The sequence below is a fragment of the Myxine glutinosa genome, chromosome 1 (genome assembly GCF_964187855.1).
Source record: "Myxine glutinosa chromosome 1, kmMyxGlut1.1, whole genome shotgun sequence".
Lineage (NCBI taxonomy): Eukaryota > Metazoa > Chordata > Myxini > Myxiniformes > Myxinidae > Myxine > Myxine glutinosa.
Genome location: NC_136261.1, coordinates 370,065,552 through 370,093,433, shown reverse-complemented (window position 1 = coordinate 370,093,433; position 27,882 = coordinate 370,065,552). Strand labels below are relative to the sequence as shown.

At 51.0% G+C, this 27,882-nt stretch overlaps 1 long non-coding RNA gene and 1 other non-coding gene across 2 annotated transcripts in view; both read right to left on the bottom strand.

The window, feature by feature from the left end:
* Window positions 1-27,882, bottom strand: part of LOC137419545 (uncharacterized) — a 221,935-nt gene that overhangs the window by 21,297 nt on the left and 172,756 nt on the right. The gene's annotated exons all lie outside the window — the stretch shown is intronic.
* TRNAK-CUU (transfer RNA lysine (anticodon CUU)) lies at window positions 5,866-5,938 on the bottom strand. The gene has a single exon. It is a non-coding gene; the product is annotated as a tRNA-Lys (tRNA).

Genomic DNA, 27,882 nt, shown 5'->3' with positions numbered 1-27,882 from the left:
ACAGGAACGAAGTTTCACCGAGCTATTTATTCAGCTCAAAACCAAAGAACTCAAAAGCACACTGAATCCGCCCCACGAACGGGCGGCAATTTATAACGCAAACTCAACACACAAAAGCCACGCCTCTCAGGTGGGGCGTGGTATGCAAAATAGGTAAGTCACGCCTCTCGACGGGGCGTGGTATGCAAGGCGAGTGTTCGCCCGAGAGGGCAAGTCTGGACACGCCCGGGCGAGTCCGGACACGTGACCGCTCGCCGGTTGCGTCATCGGCCGGTGCACGGTAATTGTGTCATGCTTCCGGTAACCGCTACATGCGCCCCCCCCAGAATTAACCTGCACCGGGAGAGTCAGTTTGAGGGGGGTCCTGATGACCCGGCCGAAACGACCCCTGGCGATTCGTGTGGGGGTGGTCGGCGGCGTGGCGGTGGATGGTCGGGCGGGGGGCTTGGTTGACGGGGGACGGCCCCGTCGTGGAGGAAGGGCCAACCGTGGAGGTTGGTCGAGGTCCAAATGGGCCGGCTTGAGGCGGTCCACGGAGATGCGGTCCGGCTTGCCGCCGATGTCGATGATGAATGATTTGTCGTCCCTCTGCAGGACCGGGAAAGGCCCATCGTACGGTGGCCGGAGCGGTCCCCGGTGTGCGTCGTGCCGGATAAAAACGTACTCCGCAGTGCGAAGTGCTGGAGGGACGTGGGGTTGGGGGCAGCCGTTGTGGGACGTGGGCACGGGGGCAAATCTCCTGGCGGCCTCCTGGAGGTCCGAGCGTTGGCGAGCCGCGTACCAGGGACCAGTGGCATCAGGGATGAATTCGCCCGGCACGCGCAGTGGCTGGACATAGACCAGCTCGGCGGTGGAAGCCTGGAGGTCCTCTTTCGGGGCCTTTCGGAGGCCCAATAGGACCCACGGGAGCCTGTCGGCCCAACCGTCATCCTGGAGGCTGGCTCTGAGAGCGGCCTTCATCGAGCGGGGGAACCGCTCGCACAAGCCGTTGGCTTGGGGGTGGTAGGCCGTGGTGCGGTGAAGCTTGACCCCCAAGGCCTGGGCGACCGCGCCCCAAAGCTCAGAGGTGAATTGCGGGCCTCTGTCGGAGGACATGTCCGGGGGCGCGCCGAAACGGGCAATCCAAGTGCCAATGAAGGCCTGCGCCACGTCGGCGGATGTTGTTGATGCCAGCGGGACGGCCTCCGGCCACCTGGTGGTCCTGTCCACCATCGTGAGGAGGTGGGTGAAGCCCTGTGAGGAGGGAAGGGGTCCCACCAGGTCCACATTGACGTGGTCGAAGCACCGCGCGGGCACGTCGAATGGTGCCAACGGGGCCTGGGTGTGCCGGTGGACCTTCGCGCACTGGCAGGCGACACAGGCATTGGCCCAGTCGCGGACGTACTTACGGAGCCCATGCCAGACGAACTTTGCTGCCACGAGCTTCTGTGATGCTTTCCGGCCCGGGTGGGAAAGGCCGTGGAGGGCGTCAAAAATGTGCCGCTGCCATCCGGTGGGCATGATGGGGCGAGGTTGGCCCAGGGAAACGTCGCACAGGAGAACCGTGCCTGTGTCCTCGAAGGGGACGTCGGCCAACCGCAGGCCTGTGTCCGCTGTCCGGAGGGCTTGCACCATGGGGTCGGCGGTCTGGACGGCCGCCATGCAGGTGAAGTCCACACCCAGGTGGACGGCGTTCACGCCGGACCGGGAGAGGCAATCGGTCACAGCGTTGTCCGTGCCCACAACGTGCCGGATGTCCATCATAAATTCGGACACGGCGGAGAGGTGGCGCCGCTGGCGGGCCGACCACGGCTCCATAACCTTGGCCATGGCGAAGACCACGGGTTTGTGGTCCACAAACGCCGTGAACGGGCGGCCCTCCAAAAGATGGCGGAAGTGGCGAACGGCCAGGTAAAGGACGAGGAGCTCACGGTCGAAAGCGCTATACTTGCGCTCGTTAGGTCGAAGCTGCCGGCTGAAGAAGGCCAGCGGTTGCCAAGCTCCGTTCACCCACTGTTCATGCACGGCGCCCACCGCGTAGTCGGAAGCGTCCATGGTGAGGGCGATGGGTGCGTCGAGCGCTGGGTGCGCCAGCATGGTCGCGTTGGCGAGGGCCAGCTTAGCGCCCGTGAACGCCGCGTCCATCTCTGTGGTCCAGGCGGCGTCGAGCTTGGCCGGCTTGCCCCGGAGGGCTTCGTACAGGGGGTGCATGAGTGGGGCGGTGCGAGGCACGAACCGGCGGTAAAAATTTACCATCCCCAAAAATTCCTGTAGGGCCTTGATGGAGCGGGGGCGCGGGAAACTTGTGACTGCCTCCACCTTGGTAGGCAGCGGGACGGCCCCGCGCTTCGTGATGCGGTGCCCCAGGAAGTCGACGGCCATTACGCCAAACTGGCATTTCGCCAGGTTGATGATGAGGCCGTGCTGGCCGAGGCGCTCAAAAAGCGTGCGCAGGTGGACGAGGTGCTCCGCCCGGGAAGTGCTGGCGATGAGAATGTCATCCAGGTAGAGGAACAGAAAGGTGATATCGTGCAGCACACTGTCCATTAGCCGCTGGAAGGCCTGGGCCGCATTCTTAAGGCCAAACGGCATTCGGAGGAACTCGAAGAGGACAAAAGGTGTAATTACAGCCGTCTTCGGAACGTCGGACGGCCGGACAAGTACCTGGTGGTAGCCCCGAATAAGGTCGACCTTGGCGAAGATCACCCGCCCCGCCAAACGGGCGGAAAAGTCCTGTATATGTGGTATCGGGTACCAGTCGGGGGTGGTGGCGTCGTTGAGGCAGCGGTAATCGCCGCATGGTCGCCACCCGCCACCCTGTTTGGGCACGATGTGCAGGGGCGAGGCCCACGCGCTGTTCGAGCGCCGCACAATGCCCAACCACTCCAGCGCGTCGAATTCCGCCTTCGCCACGGCGAGTTTGGCCGGGTCGAGGCGGCGAGCCCTGGCATAGACCTATGGTCGGGATGTGGTGTTCGACACCGTGCTTGATGGCGATGGCCGAAAACGTCGGCTGTGTGAGGGCGGGAAACTCGGCGAGTAGGCGGTGAAATCGTCCACGGCCGGGAGCGCGCAGGCTAGCTTGGTCAGAGCGGAGCCGCTCAATGAGCAAGCGAGCGAGCTGAAGGTCTCCGCGTTGATGAGCCGACGCCGTTTGACGTCGACAACAAGCCCATGCGCACAAAGAAAATCGGCACCCAGCAAGGCCTTGGGCACGTTCGCCATGATGAAGTCCCACCTGAAGCGCTGGCCCCCGAAACAGAATGCGACGCTGCGCGAACCGAAGGTGCGGATGGAGGAGCCGTTTGCGGCGACCAGGGTGGGGCCGCATAGCGCGGGCTGTTTGTCCTGCACCGAGGCGGATATCACGCTCAGCTGAGCGCCGGTGTCACACAACAAACGCCGCCAGGACTCTGTGTCCGTGATAAACAGAAGGCTGCCTGAATGGCCGACGCTCATGGCAGGCAGCGAGCGCCGGCCTGGTCGTTTCCCGACCCGCCAAAAGTGCACGGGGGCGGCACGTTCTGGCCTTCTGCTCGAACCTAGCGTGGTAATAGCACATGGTCCGCTCTGGTGGAGGCTCCGGCGGTCATGTAGGGTTCGGTCGACGGGGCGTCGTGGCGGCCGCAGCCGTCAGTGGCGCGGACTCAGCCGGCGGAGGCGCCGGTCGTGGCGCGGGCGTTGCCTCAGTCGGCCCAGGGTCCCAGGCGGCCGCTCCGACGTGTCGCCTGGCCGCGACAAATTTATCGGCCTCCTTGGCCAGGGCGCGATGGTCCGTGATGGGCAAGTTAGCCAAAGCTAATCGTACCTGCCCGGGTAGCCGCTGGAGGAACAGCTCGTGGAAGAGGAAGTCCGGGCTGTGGTCACCGAGAAGAGCAAGCATGTGGTCCATGCTTTCGGACGGACGGGCCTCGCCCAGCTCCGGGAGGTGTAGTAGTTGTCGTGCGCGTTCGGTCTCCATGAGTCCAAACGCACCGAGGAGTAGGCCTTTGAGCGCGCCGTATTTGACGGCGTTCGGCGGGTGCTGGAGGAAGCTCAGGACCCGGGCCACGGCGGAGGCATTGAGCGCAGAGACCACGTGGTGGTAGCGCGTCGTGTCCTCCGTAATGTTCCGCAGGGCGAATTGAGAAACCGCTTGAGCAAACCAAACAGCCGCGTGAGATTCCCAAAAGCCCGGGAGCTTCAAAGCTACAGCTGACTCCATCGCCCTGTTCGTAGAAAGGGGTCACCAATTGTGGGAGCTGTGCTCGCACGATAAAGCCAGACAAAATGGAAAACACAGGAACGAAGTTTCACCGAGCTATTTATTTAGCTCAAAACCAAAGAACTCAAAAGCACACTGAATCCGACCCTCGAACGGGCGGCAATTTATAATGCAAACTCAACACACAAAAGCCATGCCTCTCAGGCGGGGCGTGGTATGCAAAATAGGTAAGTCACGCCTCTCGACGGGGCGTGGTATGCAAGGCGAGTGTTCGCCCGAGAGGGCAAGCCTGGACACGCCCGCGCGAGTCCGGACACGTGACCGCTCGCCGGTTGCGTCATCGGCCAGTGCACGGTAATTGTGTCATGCTTCCGGTAACCGCTACAAGATATTACTTAATTAATACTGAATCGTTGTGCTTTTTTTGGAATAAATATCTCGGAAGGAAGATATTCATGTTTTTAGTTGTCATTTTCCACACGATTGGTCCAGCCCCCCGAAAAACGGCGATTTGATGACCCACGTGACCCGCTACGTCATATCGAGGTTTTTTTTTGCTGCGGGTAGTTTTTATAATGACTTTGACTGTCAGAGGATTCTTGATCAGAAAAAACTTTGTCAAATTCACTTTCTGATGAGTCTGAAGAGAGTTGTGTGCACATTATCCATTGGGTTGCAACCTTGTCCTTGATTACATAACCACGCCGATGACGTCATGACCACTGCTATTTTCAGTAGCGGTACCCAACACTGTCAACAGGTTTGCTTTTTTACAGTGTAGCCTGTAGGGCAAAGCCGTCGAGAACAGTGTTTGTCTGTCCATATGTATGTCTGTCCCTCACAAACGTACACCAATCAGAGCTGAGGATGTGGTCACATGACAGCGCTGATGTGATTGCTTCTGTTATGTCATTGCGGCACACAACGCCTGAATCCACACACCGCCATTTTGATTCCTATGCCATTCAGGCCGAATATATCGTCGAACCTGTCATATGTCACAAACACCATGTTCAACCTTCACGTTTTTAATTCAGTGTGAAACAAAAACAAACTGATTGTTAAAATGACCATGAAATATCCAAAGCATCGGTGTTACGGGTCTTCCAACGATACAGTATGTGAAAGGCCTACAGGTTCATGCCTTCATGTCTCACCTTCAGTGTGCTTCAAGCAAATTAGCCCAGGTTTTTCAAGACAGTAGTATCGCTTTCATAATAATGATAACGATAATAATAATAATAATAATATAGTAATATAATCGTAACAGTGCAATCCCTTTATCGTGATTGCAAAGCTGCTGGATTGAAGCGGTGTATGGTTGTTTCATTGTTGACGCCAAACCAGTGTCTGAAGACATTCTCTTCACTTCCATGGTGACAGACTTAAGAGTACTTCAAAAAACTTTAATACTTACATCATTTACCAACTGGTATCCCTACCCAGGTCATACTATTCTCTTAAACTGGGGTATCAAATAAGCCCAGCTACGCTGCTGTTCGACGTTCATTCTTTATTTAACTGTAACACCTCAAAAAAAAATTAGGATTCAAAACCCCGTTCAGTTCTTTATTTATTGTTTTTAATCAATAATAATCACATCAAAATAATTCTGTTTCTGGACCTGAACACAAATGAACAAATTATTTCGTAATCTCGCTTTTCGCTCAGAAAAATAAACACGTCCAACGTGGGGCTCGAACCCACAACCCTGGGATTAAGAATCCCATGCTCTACCGACTGAGCTAGCCAGGCAGTTGTTCATTTATTGATTTACGATTCTGACAAGGGTCTTCATTCTTCACCTTGATTGTGAGACCAATGGTAAATAAATAATGAGGTTGCGAGATATTGGAATTGAAAACAATGGAAGAAGATGCGGGTAAGGATTCCACTATCGATGTTCAGCGAGCGCTCTCCCTTTTGAAACCAGAACACGTGCAAGAGAGACCCACGTGATGCTGGAGTCCCAACCCGCAGATAGATACGTGCAAGAGAGACAGATCGTAGATGTAAATCTCCGTAGAGAGATCCACCCCGGAAAGATAGTCGATGTAAATCAATTTTGCATTACCTCAAGTTGTGTTTCAAAAGCAACTCCGTGTAAGTATGTACACATACAAATCTTCTGATATAAAAAGCAGAGTTCGTATCTTTGGGTGGATTATATGCTCCGCCCATTCTCAAACCACGCCCTCCCTCTTCCACCATGCGTCACAAGCACCGCCCATTTTCCAGGCAAGCCAGCGGGCCAGTAATCGCCTCCATGTTTTTCTCTCCACAAAGCTCTTTCGCTTCACAGTCCTCTGGTGTACATTTAAAGACTGAACAATGCATCTTCTGTCATTCAATAAAGATACCGTTTTGAGGAAATAATTGATTGCATATCATGCAGAGGAAATGAGGTAATGTGTAGCGGTTACCGGACACAATTCTCTTGTACCGGCCGGTGACGTAAGCAGCGGGCGGTCACCCGGATTGCATACCACGCCCCGTTGAGAGGCGTGGCTTACTGTTTGAATTTGAAATATATACTCAAAGGCAAAAGTTATTGTGACACACAAACAACAAACAGAATCAGTGTTAAACTTTTACTGCCGCGAATGAAATGTTATTACATGGAAAGACAAATGTTTCAAGGTATGGTAACGATCAACAGTCCATAAGAACAGTGCACCTGGCATATGCAAATGAGCCACAACACAAGAGGGGGTTCACAAGCAAGTTCACACAGTCAGTAGCGAGTGTGTCCACTTTGTGCATTGATGCAGGCCTGGCACCTTCGCCTCATTGAGGCCACTAAACGTCGATGAAAGTCCTTGGAAAGATCATTCCATATCCGAGGAAGGATTTGGTGGAGTTCCTGCAGCGTTTTTGGAGGATTCGGATGACGTCATAAACGTCGCTCCATTTCATCCCAGACGTGTTCAATGGGTGACAAATCAGGGGATCTTGCAGGCCAGGGTAACACATTAACATTGTTCTGATTAAGATACTGCTGTACAACTCGAGCAACGTGTGGTCTGGCATTATCGTGTTGAAACGTCACTCTAGGGCCATTCTGTTGCAAAGACGGTAAAGCGGCCATTTGCAAAATCTCGTCTCGGTACCTCACAGCATTCAAGTTCCCCTCAATCAGAATCATTGGCGTTGTTGCTGCAGCTGTTATCCCACCCCAGATCATAACGCCCCCACCTCCAAAACGATCCCCTTCCAGAACACATGGCCTGATGTAACGTTCACCTGTGCACCTGTAGACACGTGTCCTACCGTCAGCTCGGTGAAGCTGTGCCAAATGGTGTTTCTATGGACGTTGAATCGACGAGCAACATCACGCTGCGAGGTACCAGACTGAAGCATACCTATAGCTCTCCATCTGTCATTTTCCCCGAGGTGTGGCATGTCGAACTTATTCCAAAACGATGAATAGAGGTGTTTTTCTGACTTCTGCACTTCTTAAGACTGCATTGAGTGGAAATGATAAGCGTCTGGTTGTCTGGCCTTTTAAAGTGAACATTGCTGGCCATTTTTCTCGAATATGTCATGCTTCTTGCAAATTTCATGCAATTCGAACAACAACTGCTTGGTTGCGTTTCTTCGACCATTTTAACACACTCTTTCTCTGGTTCAAATCCAAAAATTCATTCACAAGATTACCAATGAAAAAATTCCATGTCACAATAACTTTTGCCTCTGAGTATATATTGCCGCTCGGGGTAGCCATTTTCAGTGCATTCGTGCCGATCTCGGAATAAACAGCTCTATGAAACTCAGCTCGTTGTTGCGTCCATATTGTTGGAGTTCGACGTGGGAGCACACACAGATCCACATTGGTGACCTCTTTTACGAACATGGCAATGGAGTCGACCGTTGCTATGAAACTCCCTGGCTTCTGGGAATCGCACACGGCCGTCTGGTTTGCCCAAGCGGAGCCCCAGTTCGCTCTGCGGCACATCACGGCGGACGAGACTCGCTTCCACCATGTGGTCTCCACGCTAAACGCCGCCACCGCCTCCCGGGTCTTGAGCCTTCTACAGAGCCCGCCAAACGCCGACAAGTACGGCGCACTCAAACGACTACTCCTCGGTACGTTTGACCTCACTGAGGCCGAACGCGCGCGACAGCTGCTCGATCTGCCTGAGTTCGGGGAGGCTCGACCATCCGAGCACATGGACCACATGCTCTCCCTGGTCGGCGAACACCGCCCAGATTTTCTCTTTCGCGAGCTGTTTCTCCGACAGCTACCCGGGCAGGTACACTTAGCTTTGGCTAACTCTACAATCAAGGACCCTCGCGCCCTGGCTAAGGAAGCCGACAAATTTTTCTCAGCCGGGCGGCACTTCGGAGCGTCCGCCTGGAACCCTGGTCCGGCCGAGGCAACGCCCTCGCCACGACCGGTGCTGCCACTGGCCGATTCAGCGCCCCTTGCGGCCACACCCACCATGACCGGTGCCGCGGCCACCACCGGGGTGGACCATGTGCTACTACCACGCCAGGTTCGGGCAGAAGGCCAGAACGTGTCGCCCACCGTGCACTTTCGGCGGGTCGGGAAACGACCAGGCCAGCGCTCGCTTCCTGCCATGAGCGTCGGCCATTCCGGCAGCCTTTTGTTCATTACGGACACCGCATCCGGGCGACGTTTCCTGTGTGATACGGGAGCTCAGGTGAGCGTTATACCTGCCTCGGGGCAGGACAAGGAGGCCGCGCTTTGCGGCCCCGCCTTGGTCGCCGCAAATGGCTCCTCTATCCGCACCTTCAGTTCACACAGCGTCGCACTCCGCTTCGGGGGCCAGCGTTTCGAGTGGGATTTCATCACGGCGAACGTGCCCAGGGCTTTGTTGGGTGCGGATTTTCTTTGCGCCCATGGACTTTTGGTTGACGTAAAACGTCGTCGCCTCATCAAGGCATAGACCTTCAGCTCTCTCGCTTGTTCTTTGAGCAGCTCCGCACCAACCAAGTTAGTCTGCGCGCTCCCGGCCGCGGACGACTTCACCCGCCTCCTCGCTGAGTTCCCCGCCCTCATGCGGCCTACGTTTTCGGCCGTCGCCGTCAAAAACGGCGTCGAACACCAAATCCCAACCACTGGTCCACCGGTCTACACCAGGGCTCGTCGCCTCGACCCTGCCAAACTCGCCGTGGCAAAGGCGGAATTCGACGCGCTGGAGCGGTTGGGCATTGTGCGGCGCTCGAACAGCGCGTGGGCCTCGCCCCTGCACATCGTACCAAAATCGGGTGGCGGATGGCGTCCGTGTGGCGATTATCGCCGCCTCAACGACGCCACCACTCCCGACCGGTACCCGATACCGCATATCCAGGACTTTTCCGCCCGTTTGGCGGGAAGGGTGATCTTCTCCGAGGTCGACCTTATTCGGGGCTACCAGCAGGTACCTGTCCGGCCGGCCAACATTCCAAAGACGGCTGTAATTACACCCTTTGGCCTCTTCGAGTTCCTCCGAATGCCATTCGGCCTTAAGAATGCGGCCCAGGCCTTCCAGTGGCTGATGGACAATGTGCTGCGCGATCTCACATTTCTGTTCGTCTACCTGGATGACATTCTCATTGCCAGCACTTCCCGGGCGGAGCACCTCCTTCACCTGCGCACACTTTTTGAGTGCCTCAGCCAGCACAGCCTCATCATCAACGCGGCGAAATGCCAGTTTGGCGTGGCTGCCGTCGACTTCCTGGGACACCGCATCACGAAGCGCGGGGCCGTTCCGCTGCCGACCAAGGTGGAGGCCGTTAAAACTTTCCCGCACCCCGCTCCGTCAAGGCCCTGCAGGAGTTTTTGGTATGGTGAACTTCTACCACCGGTTCCTGCCTCGTGCCGCTCAACTCATGCGCCCCCTGTACGAGGCCCTCAGGGGTAAGCCGGCCAAGCACGACATCGCCTGGACCGAGGAGATGGACGAGGCGTTCATGGGCGCTAAGCTGGCCCTCGCCAACGCAACCATGCTGGCGCACCTGGCGCTCAACGCACCCATCGCCCTTACCATGGACGCTTCCGACTATGCGATGGGCGCCGTGCACGAGCAGTGGGTTAACGGGGCTTAGCAGCCGCTGGCCTTCTTCAGCCGGTAGCTCCGCCCTAACGAGCGCAAATACAGCACGTTCGACCGCGAGCTCCTCGGCCTTTAACTGGCGGTTCGCCACTTCCGCCACCTTTTAGAGGGTCGCCCATTCACGGCGTTTGTGGACCACAAACCCCTGGTCTTCGCCATGGCCAAGGTCTCAGAGCCATGGTCGGCTCGCCAGCAGCGCCACCTCTCCGCCGTGTCCGAATTCACGATGGACATCCGGCATGTCGCGGGCAAGGACAATGCTGTGGCCGATTGCCTCTCCCAGTCCGTCATGGGCGCTGTCCACCTCGACGTGGTCCACGTCCACCTCAATGAAAATTGGGTCGCCACGTCAAAATCCAAGATGGCCACCACCATATATATGTCTGAACCTTGTGAGCGAAATATCTTGAAAAATAAGCGAAGTACCAACTTCTAATCTGGTGTGTGGGTGTATCTCGGCATAAGGAAGAACGCTATTGAAAATTGGTCGCTACGTCAAAATCCAAGATGGCCGCCACCATATATATGTCTGAACCTTGTGAGCGAAATATCTCGAAAAATAAGCGAAGTACCAACTTCTAATTTGGTGTGTGGGTGTATCTCGGCATAAGGAAGAAGGCTGTTGTAAATTGGGTCGCTACGTCAAAATCCAAGATGGCCGCCACCATATATATGTCTGAACCTTGTGAGCGAAATATCTTGAAAAATAAGTGAAGTACCAACTTCTAATCTGGTGTTTGGGTGTATCTAGGCACAAGGAAGAACGCTATTGAAAATTGGGTCGCCACGTCAAAATCCAATATGGCCGCCGCCATGTATGTCTGAACCTTGTGAGCGGAATATCTTGAAAAATAAGCGAAGTACCAACTTCTAATCTGGTGTGTGGGTGTATCTAGGCATAAGGAAGAACGCTATTGAAAATTGGGTTGCCACGTCAAAATCCAAGATGGCCGCCTCCATGTATGTCTGAACCTTGTGAGCGAAATATCATATCATAGCATGTTTTCTGCGTCTTCCACTTTGTCAACTCACATCACTTCCCCGACGGGGGACCGAGGCGTAACGCTTGTTTTTCAAGATATTCATCTCACAAGGTTCAGACATACATGGCGGCGGCCATCTTGGATTTTGACGTGGCGACCCAATTTTAAAGAGCGTTCTTCCTAGTGCCTAGATACACCCACACACCAGATTAGAAGTTGGTACTTCGCTTATTATTCGAGATATTTCGCTCACAAGGTTCAGACATATATATGGTGGCGGCCATCTTGGATTTTGACGTGGCGACCAATTTTCAATGGGGGTTCTTCCTTATGCCGAGATACACCCACACACCAAATTAGAAGTTGGTACTTCGCTTATTTTTCAAGATATTCATCTCACAAGGTTCAGCCATACATGGCGGCGGCCATCTTGGATTTTGACGTAGTGACCCAATTTTCAATAGCTTTCTTCCTTATGCCTAGATACACCCACACACCAGATTAGAAGTTGGTACTTCGCTTATTTTTCAAGATATTCAGCTCACAAGGTTCAGACATACATGGCATCAGACATACATGGCGGCGGCCATCTTGGATTTTGACGTGGGTTGCACACACACACCAAATTCGAATGCGGTCCTTCGCTTACGCACACACGCCCGCACGCACGCACGGACGGACGGACGGACGGACGGACACACGGACGGAGGGGAAAACCATAGTCCCCCTTTCGCTCTGCGGTGCGACGGGGGACAATAAACCAGTTGCCTTCAATAATAACAAAACAAAACACTTGCTTTTCGTCTAACTTTTCAAACTTTATTTCACATGAGCATGAACATGTAATTCACACGTGTAGAAAAAGGCAAATCGGCTTGGAAGTGAAATTCCTCAGGCGTATTTAATTCATTCGTCGGAAGGCAGGGGAAATTCTCGAGAGATTTTTTTTCTTCTTTTACAAGTTATTATATCCACGTACACTTTGAAACGCACACTTTAATGTTTAATGAAATGTACACGTACACTTTAATGTCATATGAAATGTACACGTAACTTTAGTGTTGTGTGAAATGTACACGTACACTTTAATCTTATGTTAAATGTATATGTACACTTTAATGTTGTATGAAATGTACACGTACACTTTAATGTTATATGAAATGTACACGTACACTTTAATGTTGTATGAAATGTACACGTACACTTTAATCTTATGTTAAATGTATACGTACACTTTAATGTTGTATGAAATGTACGCGTACACTTTAATCTTATGTTACATGTATACGTACACTTTAATGCTGTATGAAATGTACACGTACACTTTAATCTTATGTTAAATGTATACGTACACTTTAATGCTGTATGAAATGTACACGTACACTTTAATCTTATGTTAAATGTATACGTACACATAATGTTGTATGAAATGTACGCGTACACTTTAATCTTATGTTACATGTATACGTACACTTTAATGTTGTATGAAATGTACACGTACACTTTAATCTTATGTTAAATGTATACGTACACTTTAATGTTGTATGAAATGCACACGTTCACTTTAATTTGAAAGTGCCAACAAGGCGATTCTTGTTCTCGTGTTCAACTACATAATTCAATTTAAATAAATAAAGATTTTAAAGGGCCACAGACACAAAAATTATGTTTCGATTAATTAACAGATATTACTTCATTAATACGTAATCGTTGTTCTTTTTTGAATAAATATCTCGGAAGGAAGATATTCATGTTTTTAGTTGTCCTTTTATGCTGGATTGGCCCAGCCCCCCTATAAACGACGATTTGATTACCCACGTGATCCGCTACGTCATCTCGAGGATTCTTTTTTGCTGCGGGTAGTTTTTATAATGACTTTGACTGTCAGATGATCCTTGATCAGAAAAATCTTCGTCAAATTCACTTTCTGATGAGTCTGATGAGTCTGAAGAAAGTTGTGCGTCCATTACCCATTATGTTGCAACCTTTACTTGTCCTTGATTACATTACCACGCTGATGACGTCATGACCACTGCTATTTTTAGTGGCGGTACCCAACACTATCAACAGGTTTGCTTTTTACAGTATAGCCTGGAGAGCAAATTTGTCTTGAACAGTGTTTGTCTGTCCGTATGTATGTATTTATGTCCCTCACAAACGTACACCAATCAGAGCTGAGGATCTAGTCACATGGCAGGGCGAACATATCGTCGAACCTGTCATATATCACAATCGCCATGCTCAACCTTTACGTTTCTCATTCAGTGTGAAACACAAGCAAACCGATTGTTAAAATGACCATCAAATATTGAAAGCATCGGTGTTACGCTCTTGCACCGACACAGTATATATAGGCCTCAGGCTTCATGTCTTCATGCCTCACCTTCAGTGTGCTTCGAACAAATTAGCCTAGATTTATCAATACAGTAGTATCGCTTTCGTAATAATAATGTCGCGTTCACCAGTGTTTACACCCCTGGTGACGGATGGCCAACCGAGCTTTAACTCCGATGCGTTCTCACAAACTATGGCGGTCGGTGCCTTTTGTACGCGCGAGGATGGACGGTGGCAAGGCTTACCTGCACAACCGGCCGCGAAGGGGATTTTCCGAACCACCAACAAATAAACAGGACAGGACAAGGAATTAAAATTCAACAAATAAAGGGTTTAATAAAATAAATGCCAGGATAACATAAAATGTATGGCAAAGGAAAATTCCTAAATTGAGACGTCTCCATACGGACTCATGACACAGACACAGGGAGAAATAAAATAACGAAAGTAGAAATGAATGTGGTGCATTTGTCAGCTTTGTACTCAGCTTTTAGCGGGCTTTGAACCCTGTCGGCCCTCGAACGGGTCCCCACGTCCTTGTGAGGGGAAAACAGGCCTTGGCGCAAAATTGTGTTCCCTGCCAGCCGCCACCGTAAAAGCAAACAGGCCATCGCTCATTCCTCGTCCCACGCTCCACAAAGCACCGAGGTCTCTCAGGTGCACACGCCGTGGCACACAGCTGTCACGAAGCCTGCACCACGGGGATCAGAGTGAAGGATGCGTCTGGTTTTCCCCGCAGCCAAGAACCAGAGAGAGCGTGCGAATGCCACCGCCTACATGAAGCCCAGCATGAGATAGAGAGCAATGCGTCTGCTTACGATCAAAGCCAGGACCAATAGAGTAACTGTGACTGCATGCCACGGAACCCAGAGTCAAGAGAGAAGGAGCACAATGCGTCTGCCTGTGATCAATGTCGGAACCAAGAGAGAGTATCTGCGACCACTTGTAATACCAGCCACGAACCAGAGAGAGTAAAATGCGTCTGCTTGGGATCAAGGCCAGAACCAAGAAAGTAACTGCGACCACACGCTATGAAACCCAGAGCCAAGAGAGATGGAGCACAATGCGTCCGTCTGTGATCAATGTCGGAACCAAGATTGTTACGGATTCGTAACTTCCGTTGTTGTGGTTTTCACCCACTTGACATATTTCTGATATTATGTACTATTATTATTCTCAAAAGGTTTATTATTCATGAACAGTTATCTAAAGGTAAAAAGGCTAACTTTAAATGATACCGGAAACCAAACCGGAAGATGAGGGGAGAGAAGAGCAGGTGGCGTGGCGAGCAAAGTCGGAGAAGACGCGTGACGTCGAGGCTCGGTAGCGAGCGTGGTCTACCGAAAGTCGCGAGGGAATTTTGAGTTCCTTGAAAGGACATCCTGCAATAGGAATTACCGCTGGAATTGAGAAATCTGCGTAGCCAGGTTTGGGCGCTGAGATTTCGATGAATCCTCGCCTAGTCGCATCGACTCAAGTAAGAGCCGTCAGCCACTTTGAACCTGGCGCTTCGGACCCCGACAAAGGTTTTGCTCCGCCAGCTTCACCCCAACATCCTACCGTCTGTCGGGGATGTGTGTGTGCGACCGCTTCATCTGCAATTACGTTGCGGTTTGCTGAGTGAGCGGTGAGGGTGCTCCTCTGGAGGGTGCCTTTGTACAGTTTCGGTGGGGCGAACGCCATTGCCAACTGTAAGCGATTCGGGTCTTGACTGGAGAGCGAGATTCGGGCTTCGACTGGATATCGTTCTCGCGACCGCTGGAGCGAATCACCTTCGCCTTGGAAAAGATTACAGAGACATTGAGGAGTGTCCTTTTCACTCGCTGGGAGCGCAGTGAGTTATATGACTTTAGTGATGGTACCATCCAAAGCGATAAGGTATATCGAGTGCACTATTAATTGCCATTTGTTGTACCGTTATTCTTGTGTGTGATTGTTCGTACAATATCTGTTCATTTATAATCATTGGTGTGGCTTCACTATTGATTTCTAACATAGAGAATAACATATTTTTTCTGCCGGGGCTCCTCTCGGGGTTCGGAGGTTTACCGAGACCATGAGATCGGTGAGGAACCTGTAACAGAAATTGGGGGCTCGTCCAATTGACTCGTGGGCTCGAAATTGGGTCTTTGTCCGGGATCAAATTCCCTAAAAAACATCCATTTGGGATTGATCCAGATTGAAATTGGGGGAATTGTACTGTGGAAAAATTGGGGGCTCGGCTTTGCTGATTAAATTCCCTAAAAATCGGACTGTGGATTAAATTCCTTAAATTTCGTCTGGGAAAGAATTTCCTCGCATTCCCAAATTTTCCAATTTTGGAATATTTTCCAACAGTCCCAAAAAATTTTTAAAACGATTTTTTTTTTGGAAATTTCTTGTGTGAAGGTTAACAGGTGCTAACGGATAGTCACCATGGAGTTTGATACAGAGAAGTTTGCAGCGACCCCTAGTGAGGCACAGTTCCGAGCGTTACTAAAATCGGAACTCTTGATATTGGCCAAACATTTTAGCTTGGAGGTCCGAGCTAAAATGAAGAAAACAGAGATGCAGACATTGGTGATGGAATCTATGGTGGAACTAGGAACATGGAAAGAGGGAGCCTTGGATTGGTTACCAGAAGAACAAGAAAATGTGGAGCTCCAAAAATGGAGATGCAATTGCAGAGCCAGGAAAGGTTAAAAGCAAAGGAAAGAGAACTCCAGTGGTTAGAAGAGAAAAAGCAGAGGAAAGGAGAGCTGCAAGAGAACTCGAGGAAAGGTTAGAAGAGAAAAAAAACAGAGGAAATGGGAGCTGCAAGAGAACTCGAGGAAAGGTTCGAAGAGAAAAAAGCAGAGGAGAGAAAAGCCGAAAGGGAGTTAAGGGAATGGGACTAGGCTCTTCAGCAGGAAATTAAACTCAAGGAGCTGGATTTAATGAAAGAACGGGGAGAGGTACCATCCATGCTGACTGGTTCGACACCTGGGATGTTGGCAGACATGTTAGGCTGGTTCCACTCTTCAATGAAAAGGAGGTAGCCAAGTTCTTTTTACACTTTGAGAATTTGGCTCGAATGCTAAAATGGCCAGAGGAGTCCTGGACCATGTTCGTGCAAAGTGTTATGGTGGGTAAAGCTCAAGATATTTATTCAGCTTTACCGATTGACCAATGTGCAGATTATGAGGTATTGAAGAAACACATTCTCAAAGCCTATGAATTGGTCCCAGAAGCTTACCGGCAAAAATTCAGGAATGCCAGGAGGGAGAATGAGACCCATTTGGAGTTTGCCAGATTGAAGGAAACCATGTTTGATAGGTGGTGTGATTCAAAAGGGGTTGGGAAAGACTTCGAACTATTGCGACAATTGATCCTGGTGGAGGAATTCCAACAATGCACCCACAAGGACATTAAAGTACATCTGGAGGAAAGGAAAGTACCAAAGTTGTATGAGGCAGCAACCATGGCAGATGACTGTGCCTTAACACACAGGATGAGGGTCCATAAACCTAACTTTCCACCTAGAGTTCGCACGGAGAGTTATGATACATCCGGTGCGGAGAACGAAGATTCAGGGGGGCGGCCTCGAGATGACTATGAGGACAGATCGGATACTGTGACTCTTAAGGATCAGAGGTCAACAGTTCCAAGACGGACTTATCCTCCGGGGGGCTCGAAACCAACCATGAGTTTCTCCTCCGGGCCTACTTGCACTTTTTGCAGGAAACCTGGACACTTGATGTCCCGATGTTATGCTATGGAAAGGCAGGATCAGCAGCGGAGTCAGACTAGTACAACTCTGAATGCCAAGGCAAATGTGAGAAATCGCCCTCAAAAGGGTTGCCAACCATTTATTTCAGAGGAGTTTGTGTCATTGGATGGAGACTTGACTAACCAGAAACCAGTTAGGGTCTTGAGGAACACAGGAGCACATCAATCTTTGATGCTTGAAGGCATTTTGCCATTGTCAGAGAAGACGGAAACTGGTGTTAGTGTTCGTTTACAGGGGGTTGGTGGCTGTGTTAAAGCTCCACTTCATGTCATCCATTTAGAGTCTGATTTGGTTTCAGGACCGGTCACCGTAGGTTTACAAGCCACTCTTCCTGCAGAGGGAGTATCTTTTGTTATCGGAAATGATTTGGCCAGTGGTCAAGTTTTTGGTAACCCGATGTTTGTTCAAAAGCCTAGTAGGAAGCGCCCTGAAGAGAAGAGGAAGTACCCTGAAACTAAATGTCAGCACATGCAAGTCAGGGATGGAGGCAATATTGGCAAGCTCTTTGTAGGTGGACTGAACTTCAAAACAAAAGAAGATGTTGTGGAGTCTGTCTTCAGCAAATATGGACCGCTTTTGGAAGTGCTGCTGATAAAAGACAGGGAGACACAAAAGTCAAGAGGGTTTGGCTTTGTCATGTTTGAAAACTCAAAGGATGCCAGAGATGCAGAAAAGGATCTGAATGGCAAGAAGTTCAAGGGTCGGACCATAACGGTAGGGAAGGCATTTCATCGGTGTCGAGGGGGCTACAGAGGAGGACAACGGATTAGTAGTTTTGGTGGTGGCCGCAATCGATATTATTATGGAGGCTCCCAGAGTTACGGCAGCTCCGGAAGGAATGATTTATCAGAGGAGTGGCCGAGAAGGAGACCGCTATTCATGTGACTACAGTGACAAGCGGCCCAACCGTGATTATTAATGAAAGTTCGGAATAGTTGAAGCACTGAATGCTGCGGAGCAGCCGAGCCAAGATTCCTTCACGGATTAACCGTGAATGCCATGTTCCGAAAGGCGTCCATGTAGTGAACTTTCCTGCATGGACTAACCGTGAACTCCATGTTCATAAAGGCATCCATGTAGTGAATACTTCCAGGCCTCACCACCCAACTCCTATGGAACCTGGCTTTCAGCTCGGCCTCCCAGGAAAAGTGCTGTAGATCTGCTTGAATTTGGATTCTTGATCAAACCCCTTAACCTTCATTCAAAAAATATATATATATATAAATTAGAGTATGATGGGATGGAATTTGGCTTTGCAGAGGTTCAACTTGAAAATTGAACATGTAAAGGGCAGGGACAATGTCGTTGCTGATGCTTTGTCCAGAGTGAATTAACTTTGGAAATCTCTGTGGGTTGTGTGAAATTTTGTTGATTTCTTTTTGAGATGTTGATAATTGTTGCTCACGGGAATTGGTGCTTTGGGTTGTGAGTTTATTTTTGTTTCTTTAAAGAGTTTGCATGCAAAAAAAGTTTTCACTCTGTTCAAACTTTCTTTCTTGAGCGGGGGAAGTGTTACGAATTCATAACTTCCGTTGTTGTGGTTTTCACCCACTTGACATATTTCTGATATTATGTACTATTATTATTCTCAAAAGGTTTATTATTCATGAACAGTTATCTAAAGTTAAAAAGGCTAACTTTAAATTATACCGAAAACCAAACCGGAAGATGAGGGGAGAGAAGGGCAGGAGGCGTGGCGAGCAAAGTCGGAGAAGATGCAGGACGTCGAGGCTCGGTAGCGAGCGTGGTCTACCGAAAGTCACGAGGGAATTTTGAGTTAATTGAAAGGACATCCGGCGATAGGAATTACCGCTGGAATTGAGAAATCTGCATAGCCAGGTTTGGGCGCTGAGATTTCGTCGAATTCTCGCCTAGTCGCATCGACTCAAGTAAGAGCCATCAGCCATTTTGAACCTCACGCTTCGGACCCCTACAAAGGTTGTGCTTCACCAGCTTTAGCCCAACATCCTACCGTCTGTCGGGGATGTGTGTGTGCGACCGCTTTGTCTCCAATTACGTTGCGGTTTGCTGAGTGAGCGGTAGGTGCTCCTCTGGAGGGCGCCTTTGTACAGTTTCGGCGGGGCGATCGCCATTGCCAACTGTACGCGATTCGGGTCTCGACTCGAGAGCGAGATTCGGACTTCGACTGGATATCGTTCTAGCGACCGCTGGAGCGAATCACCTTCACCTTGGAAAAGGTTACAGAGACATTGAGGAGTGTCCTTTTCACTCGCTGGGAGCGCAGTGAGTATCTGACTTTAATGATGGTACCATCCTCAGCGATAAGGTATATAGAGTGCACTATTAATTGCCATTTGTTGTACCATTATTCTTGTGTGTGATTGTTAATACAATATCTGTTCATTTATAATAATCATTGGTGTGGCTTCACTATTGATTTCTAACACAGAGAATAACATATTTTTCTGTCGGGGCTCCTCTCGGGGTTCGGAGGTTTACCGAGACCAGGAGATCGGTGAGGAACCCAAAACAGAAATTGGGGGCTCATCCATTTGACTGGTGGGCTCGAAATTGGGTCTTCATCCGGGATCAAATTCCCCAAAAAACATCCATTTGGGATTGATCCAGATTGAAATTGGGGGTTTGAACTGTGGAAAAACTGGGGGCTCGGCTTTGATGATTGAATTCCCTAAAAATCGGACGGTGGATTAAATTCCTTAAATTTCGTCCGGGAAAGAATTCCCAAGCATTCCCAAATTTTCCAATTTTGGAATATTTTCCAACAGTCCCAAATTTTTTAAAAAACGAATTTTTTTTTTGGAAATTTCTTGTGTGAAGGTTAACAGGTGCTAACGGATAGTCACCATGGAGTTTGATGCAGAGAAGTTTGCAGCGACCCCTAGTGAGGCACAGTTCCGAGCGTTACTAAAATCAGAACTCTTGATATTGGCCAAACATTTTAGCTTGGAGGTCCGAGCTAAAATGAAGAAAACAGAGATGCAGACAGTGGTGATAGAATCTATGGTGGAACTAGGAACATGGAAAGAGGGAGCCTTGGATTGGGTACCAGAAGAACAAGAAAATGTGGAGCTCCAAAAAATGGAGATGCAATTGCAGAGCCAGGAAAGGTTAAAAGCAAAGGAAAGAGAACTCCAGGTGGTTAGAAGAGAAAAAATCAGAGGAAAGGATAGCTGCAAGAGAACTCGAGGAAAGGTTAGAAGAGAAAAAAAACAGAGGAAAGGAGAGCTGCAAGAGAACTCGAGGAACGGTTCGAAGAGAAAAAAGCAGAGGAGAGAAAAGCCGAAAGGGAGTTAAGGGAACGGGACGAGGCACTTCACCAGTAAATTAAACTCAAGGAGCTGGATTTAATGAAGGAACGGGGAGAGGTACCATCCATGCTGACTGGTTCGACACCTAGTCAGAACACCTGGGATGTTGGCAGTCATGTTAGGCTGGTTCCACTCTTCAATGAAAAGGAGGTAGCCAAGTTTTTTTTACACTTTGAGAAAGTGGCTCGAATGCTAAAATGGCCGGAGGAGTCCTGGACCATGTTAGTGCAAAGTGTTCTGGTGGGTAAAGCTCAAGATATTTATTCGGCTTTACCGATTGACCAATGTGCAGATTATGGGATAGTGAAGAAAACCATTCTCAAAGCCTATGAATTGGTCCCTGAAGCTTACCGGCAAAAATTCCGGAACGCCAGGAAGAGGGAGAGTGAGACCCATGTGGAGTTTGCCAGAATGAAAGAAACCATGTTTGATCGGTGGTGTGATTCAAAAGGGGTTGGGAAAGACTTCGAACTATTGTGACAATTGATCCTGGTGGAGGAATTCCAACAGTGCGTCCATGAGGACATTAAAGTACATCTGGAGGAAAGGAAAGTACCAAAGTTGTATGAGGCAGCAACCATGGCATATGACTATGCCTTAACACACAGGATGAGGTTCCATAAACCTAACTTCCCGCCTAGAGTTCGCACGGAGAGTTATGATACATCCGGTCGGGAGAACGAAGATTCAGGGGCGCGGCCTACAGATGACTATGAGGACAGATCGGATACCGCGACTCTTAGGGATCAGAGGTCTACAGTTCCAAGATGGACTTGTCCTCCGGGGGGGCTCGAAACCAACCACGAGTTTCTCCTCCGGGCCTACTTGCGCTTTTTGCAGGAAACCTGGACACTTGATGTCCCGATGTTATGCTATGGAAAGGCAGGATCAGGAGTGGAGTCAGACTAGTAAAACTCCGAATGCCATGGCAAATGTGAGAAATCACCCTCAAAAGGGTTACCAACCATTTATGTCAGAGGGGTTTGTGTCATTGGATGGAGATTCGACTAACCAGAAACCGGTTAGGGTGTTGAGGGACACAGGAGCACATCAATCTTTGATGCTTGAAGGCATTTTGCCATTGTCAGAGAAGACCGCAACTGGTGTTAATGTTCGTTTACAGGGGGTGGGTGGCTGTGTTAAAGCTCCACTTCATGTCATCCATTTTGAGTCTGATTTGGTGTCAGGACCGGTCACCGTAGGTTTACAAGCCACTCTTCCTGTAGAGGGAGTATCTTTTGTTGTCGGAAATGATTTGGCCGGTGGTCAAGTTTCTGGTAACCCGATGTTTGTTGAAAAGCCTAGTAGGAAGCACCCTGAAGAGAAGAGGAAGTACCCTGAAACGAAGTGTGAGCACACGCAAGTCAGGGATGGAGGCAATATTGGCAAGCTCTTTGTAGGTGGACTGAACTTCAAAACAAAAGAAGATGTTGTGGAGTCTGTCTTCAGCAAATATGGACAGCTTTTGGAAGTGCTGCTGATAAAAGACAGGGAGACACAAAAGTCAAGAGGGTTTGGCTTTGTCATGTTTGAAAACTCAAAGGATGCCAGAGATGCAGAAAAGGATCTGAATAGCAAGGAGTTGGAGGGTCGGACCATAACAGTAGGGAAGGCATTTCATCGGTGTCGAGGGGGCTACAGAGGAGGACAACGGATTAGTAGTTTTGGTGGTGGCCACAATCGATATTATTATGGAGGCTCCCAGAGTTACGGCAGCTCCCGAAGGAATGATTATCAGAGGAGTGGCCGAGAAGGAGACCGCTATTCATGTGACTACAGTGACAAGCGGTCCAACCATGATTATTAATGAAAGTTCGGAAGAGTTGAAGCACTGAATGCTGTGGAGCAGCCGAGCCAAGATTCCTACACGGATTAACCGTGAACGCCACGTTCATAAAGGCGTCCATGTAGTGAATACTTCCAGGCCTCACCGCCCAACCACCATGGAACCTGGCTTTCAGCTCGGCCTCCCGGGAAAAGTGCTGTGGATTTGCTTGAATTTGGATTCTTGATCAAACCCCTTAACCTTCATTCAAAAATATGTATATATATAAATTAGAGGTTGATGGGATGGAATTTGGCTTTGCAGAAGTTCAACTTGGAAATTGAACATGTAAAGGGCAGGGACAATGTCGTTGCTGATGCTTTGTCCAGAGTGAATTAACTTTGGAAATCTCTGTGGGTTGTGCGAAATTTTGTTGCTTTCTTTTTGAGATGTTGATATAATTGTAGCTCACGGGAATTGGTGATTTGGGTTGTGAGTTTATTTTTGTTTGTTTAAAGAGTTTGCATGCAAAGAAAGTTTAGCTGTGTTCAAACTTTCTTTCTTGAGGGGGGGAAGTGTTACGGATTCATAACCTCTGTTGTTGTGGTTTTCACCCACTTGACATATTTCTGATATTATGTACTATTATTATTCTCAAAAGGTTTATTATTCACGAACAGTTATATAAAGTTTAAAAGGCTAACTTTAAATTATACCGGAAACCGAACCGGAAGATGAGGGGAGAGAAGAGCAGGAGGCGTGGCGAGCAAAGTCGGAGAAGACACGTGACGTCGAGGCTCGGTAGCAAGCGTGGTCTACCGAAAGTCGCGAGCGAATTTTGAGTTCCTTGAAAAGACATCTGGCGATAGGAATTACCGCTGGAATTGAGAAATCTGCGCAGCCAGGTTTGGGCGCTGAGATTTCGACGAACCTCGCCTAGTCGCATCGACTCAAGTAAGAGCCGTCAGCCATTTTGAACCTCATGCTTCAGACCCCGACAAAGGTTTTGCTCCGCCAGCTTTAGCCCAACATCCTTCCGTCTGTCGGGTATGTGTGTGTGCGACCGCTTTGTCTCCAATTACGTTGCGGTTTGCTGAGTGAGCGGTGAAGGTGCTCCTCTGGAGGGCGCCTTTGTACAGTTTCGGCGGGGCAATCGCCATTGCCAACTGTACGTGATTCGGGTCTCGACTGGAGAGCGAGATTCGGGCTTCGACTGGATATCGTTCTAGCGACCGCTGGAGCGAATCACCTTCGCCTTGGAAAAGGTTACAGAGACATTGAGGAGTGTCCTTTTCACTCGCTGGGAGCGCAGTGAGTTATATGACTTTAGTAATGGTACCATCTTTAGCGATAAGATATATAGAGTGCACTATTAATTGCCATTTGTTGTGCCGTTATTCTTGTGTGTGATTGTTAATACAATATCTGTTCATTTATAATCATTGGTGTGGCTTCACTATTGATTTCTAACACAGAGAATAACATATTTTTCTGCCGGGGCTCCTCTCGCGGTTCGGAGGTTTACTGAGACCAGGAGATCAGTGAGGAACCCATAACAAAGAGAGAGTATCTGCGACCGCACGTAATACCAGCCACGAACCAGGGAGAGTAAAATGCTCCTGCTTGCGATCAAAGCCAGAACCAAGAAAGTAACTGCGACCGCACGCTATGAAACCCAGAGCCAAGAGAGATGGAGCACAATGCGTATGCCTGTGATCAATGTCGGAACCAAGAGAGAGTATCTGCAACTGCTCGTAATTCCAGCCACGAACCAAGAGAGAGAGAAAGAAACTCGTCCACGTTCCACACAGCCGTCTCCGTCGAGAAAACAGGGAGAGAGAGATGCGTCCGCTTGTCGTGAATGTCCCACCCAAGGGAGCGAAAATGGCGGAACATGTCCTTTTTGTCTCTCGTGCTGGAACGTTCGATGATGACTTCACGCATGTGGCAATCAACGATCGCCATCACAGCAGTCCATCACCCTGACCAATCATCACCTTTCCGGCGCATGGCCCCGCAGCCCCTCCCGCCATCCCCAGCGATGATTCGGCTGGCGGCGCCATTGGTAGTGTTTGAATGTCCTGATCCGGTCGCTTTATATGGGTTATTTAGTGTAGGTACAGTGTGCAAGGCTGGTCTGGCAAGTGTCATAAGGAACAAAGGGAAAACCACAGAGGCAACTACATACAGGGATAGTTACCTCGTACCCCAACTAATTAGCATCGCTCCACCCCGCGCCATGGAGACAAACATACAGTTTTACCGGCAATGCGGCCTGACCTAAGTACATTAAGGTGGGTACAAGACATATGGAGCGCACTACCCTATACAATCCTACATGGCAGGGGCGGATCCAGGGGGGGGTGCAGGGGGTGCACACCCCCCCCCCTTCAATCCAGGATGAGGGTGCAGTCGGTGCGAATCTGCTGAACTGTTGGACCAGGGAAGAACACACGGAACTGCAGAAACTTCAAAGAACGCACGAAATGCCGTTTCTGACGATCAATTTTTTAAAATTCCCTGGGGGGCGGGGGGGTACCCAGACACCCCTCTATCCCTCCCCCCCCCCCAGCGCTATAGTTTCATGCACCCCCCTGTCTTGAAATTCCTGGATCCACCCCTGCATGACCTAAGGTATTCCATTGCCTACCCCCCATAAACGTAACAAAAATAATGATAATAATATAATAAATAGAATCGTAACACTGCAATACCTTTATCGTGACTGCAAATTTTCTGGATTGAAGCGGTGTATGGTTGGTTCATTGTTGACTCGAAACACAGAATAAACCAGTGCGTCAATGCAATCTCTTCACTTCCACGGTGACAGACTTCAGAGTTCTTCAAAAAACTTTAATACTTACATCATTTGCAAACTGGTATGCCGACCCAGGTCATGCTATTCTCTTAAACTGGAGTATCAAATAAGCCCGGCTATGCTGATGTTAGACGTTCAGTCTTTTTTAACTGTAACACTGTGGCGGACACAAAAGCCCACTGGCGTGGTGACATCATTCCACGCACCAAGTGGGCGGTGGCCACGCCCGAGGGGTAGGCGTGGCCTCATGATATACACCGGGCGACCAGCCCGGAGCAGTTCAGTGTTACAGTGTGCTCTTACAATAAAGACGTTTATATGTTACCGCTTGTCCGCTTCCTCCTTGCTCACAAGCAGCGTGCGTAACGCCGCGCTTTTTTTTTTTTTTTTTTTTTTTTTTTTGTATACAAGATCGAGGCTCGTGAAAGAGCGAACATTAATCACACACAAAGACAAACCGACACATAAAGCATATAACATCGGGAGCGGTAGACAAGATGGGGAGAGAGGGGGAAGGACACAAACACAACATTTGAGAGCAGGGACCGAGAGACATGGAGACATCGAGAGATCTGAGAGAGGGCGAGGGCTTTGGGGGGGGGGGGGCATGGGAAGGGGGCGGTGGGACAGGTATAAAACATATGGACACTGCCAGGACTTCCAGGAAAGAACCCTAACCTATGCCGCGGTGCACGAGCCAAAAGAACCCTAACAACCCTAACCCTAACCCTAACCCTAACCCTAACCCTTTACTGGCATCCCACACATTCAGGACTTTTCCGCCCGTTTGGCGGGCAGGTCCTTCTTCTCGAAGGTGGACCTCATACGCGGCTACCATCAGGTCCCCGTCAGGCCGGAGGACGTCCCGAAGACGGCGGTCATCACGCCATTCGGACTCTTCGAGTTCCTGCGCATGCCCTTCGGTCTGAAGAATGCGGCTCAGGCGTTCCAGCGACTGATGGACAGCGTCCTGCGCGACTTGGATTTTGTCTACGTCTACCTGGACGATATCCTCGTCGCCAGCGCGTCCCGCGAAGAGCACCTACGCCACCTCCGCACGCTCTTCGAACGCCTGGGCCAGCATGGCCTGATTGTGAACCCTGCAAAGTGCCGGTTCGGCGCCGCCACAATCGATTTTCTGGGGCACCGTGTCACCAGGCACGGAGCCGTCCCCCTGCCGGCCAAGGTGGAGGCGGTGAAGGGGTTTCCACGCCCCCGCACGATCAGAGGGCTGCAGGAGTTCCTGGGCATGGTGAACTTTTACCATCGGTTCCTGCCCCGTATCGCCCAGCTCCTGCGCCCCCTGCACGAAGCTCTCCGAGGTAAGCCGGGCAAAGGCGACGTTACCTGGACCGAGCAGATGGACACGGCGTTCACGGGTGCGAAGCTCGCCTTGGCTAACGCCACCATGCTCGCGCACCCGGCGCCCGATGCACCGATCGCCCTCACCACCGATGCCTCGGACTACGCGGTGGGCGCGGTGCACGAGCAATGGGTGCGTGAAGCTTGGCAACCGCTGGCGTACTTTAGCCGGCAGCTTCGCCCGCCCAAACGCCGTTACAGTACCTTCGACCGCGAGTTGCTCGGACTTCACTTGGCGGTCAGGCACTTCCGCCATCTGCTCGAGGGCCGTGCGTTCACTGCCTTCGTCGACCACAAGCCGCTGATCTTCGCGATGGGCAAGGTCACCGAGCCGTGGTCGGCCCAGCAGCAGCGTCACCTCTCGGCCGTGTCCGAGTACACGACGGACATCCAGCACGTCGCGGGGAAGGACAACCCGGTGGCGGATTGCCTTTCCCGGGCCGTCGCCCACGCAGTCCACCTCGGCATCGACTATGCCCGGATGGCAGCGGACCAGGCCGCTGACCCCGACGTCCAGGCCTTGCGGACCGCCGTCATGGGCCTCCGCGTCACTGAGGTGCCATTCGACGGCACGGGCGCGGCCCTCTTGTGCGACGTCTCCCTCGGGCGTCCTCGCCCCATCGTGCCCGCGGGCTGGCAGCGCCAGGTGTTTGACGCCATCCACGGCCTGTCCCACCCGGGCGCGAGGGCCTCCCAAAGGCTGATCGCCGACAAGTTCGTCTGGCATGGCCTCCGGAAGGCCGTCCGCAGCTGGGCCAGGACGTGCCTCGCATGCCAGCGTGCCAAGGTGCACCGGCACACCCAGGCCCCGTTGGCCCCGTTCACGGTGCCGGAACGCCGGTTTGACCACGTCCACGTGGACCTGGTGGGACTCTGCCCCCCTCGCGGGGTTTCACCTACGTCCTCACCATGGTGGACCGCACCACCCGGTGGCCGGAGGCCGTGCCCTTGGCGTCGACAACGGCGGCCAATGTCGCGCAGGCTTTCATCGCCACCTGGGTCGCCCGGTTCGGCGCCCCCTCAGACATCTCATCCGACCGCGGCCCCCAGTTCACCTCGGAGCTCTGGGGGGCGGTTGCGCAGGGGCTCGGGGTCCGGCTGCACCGAACCACGGCCTACCACCCCCAGGCTAACGGCCTGTGTGAGCGATTTCACCGCTCATTGAAGGCCGCGCTCCGGGCCACCCTCCGCGACGGCGGCTGGGTCGACAGGCTCCCCTGGGTCCTGCTGGGCCTCCGGACGGCGCCCAAGGAGGACCTGCGCGCATCCGCGGCGGAGTTGGTCTTTGGGCAACCGCTGCGGGTGCCGGGCGAGTTCCTCCCCTACTCCACGGCACCATG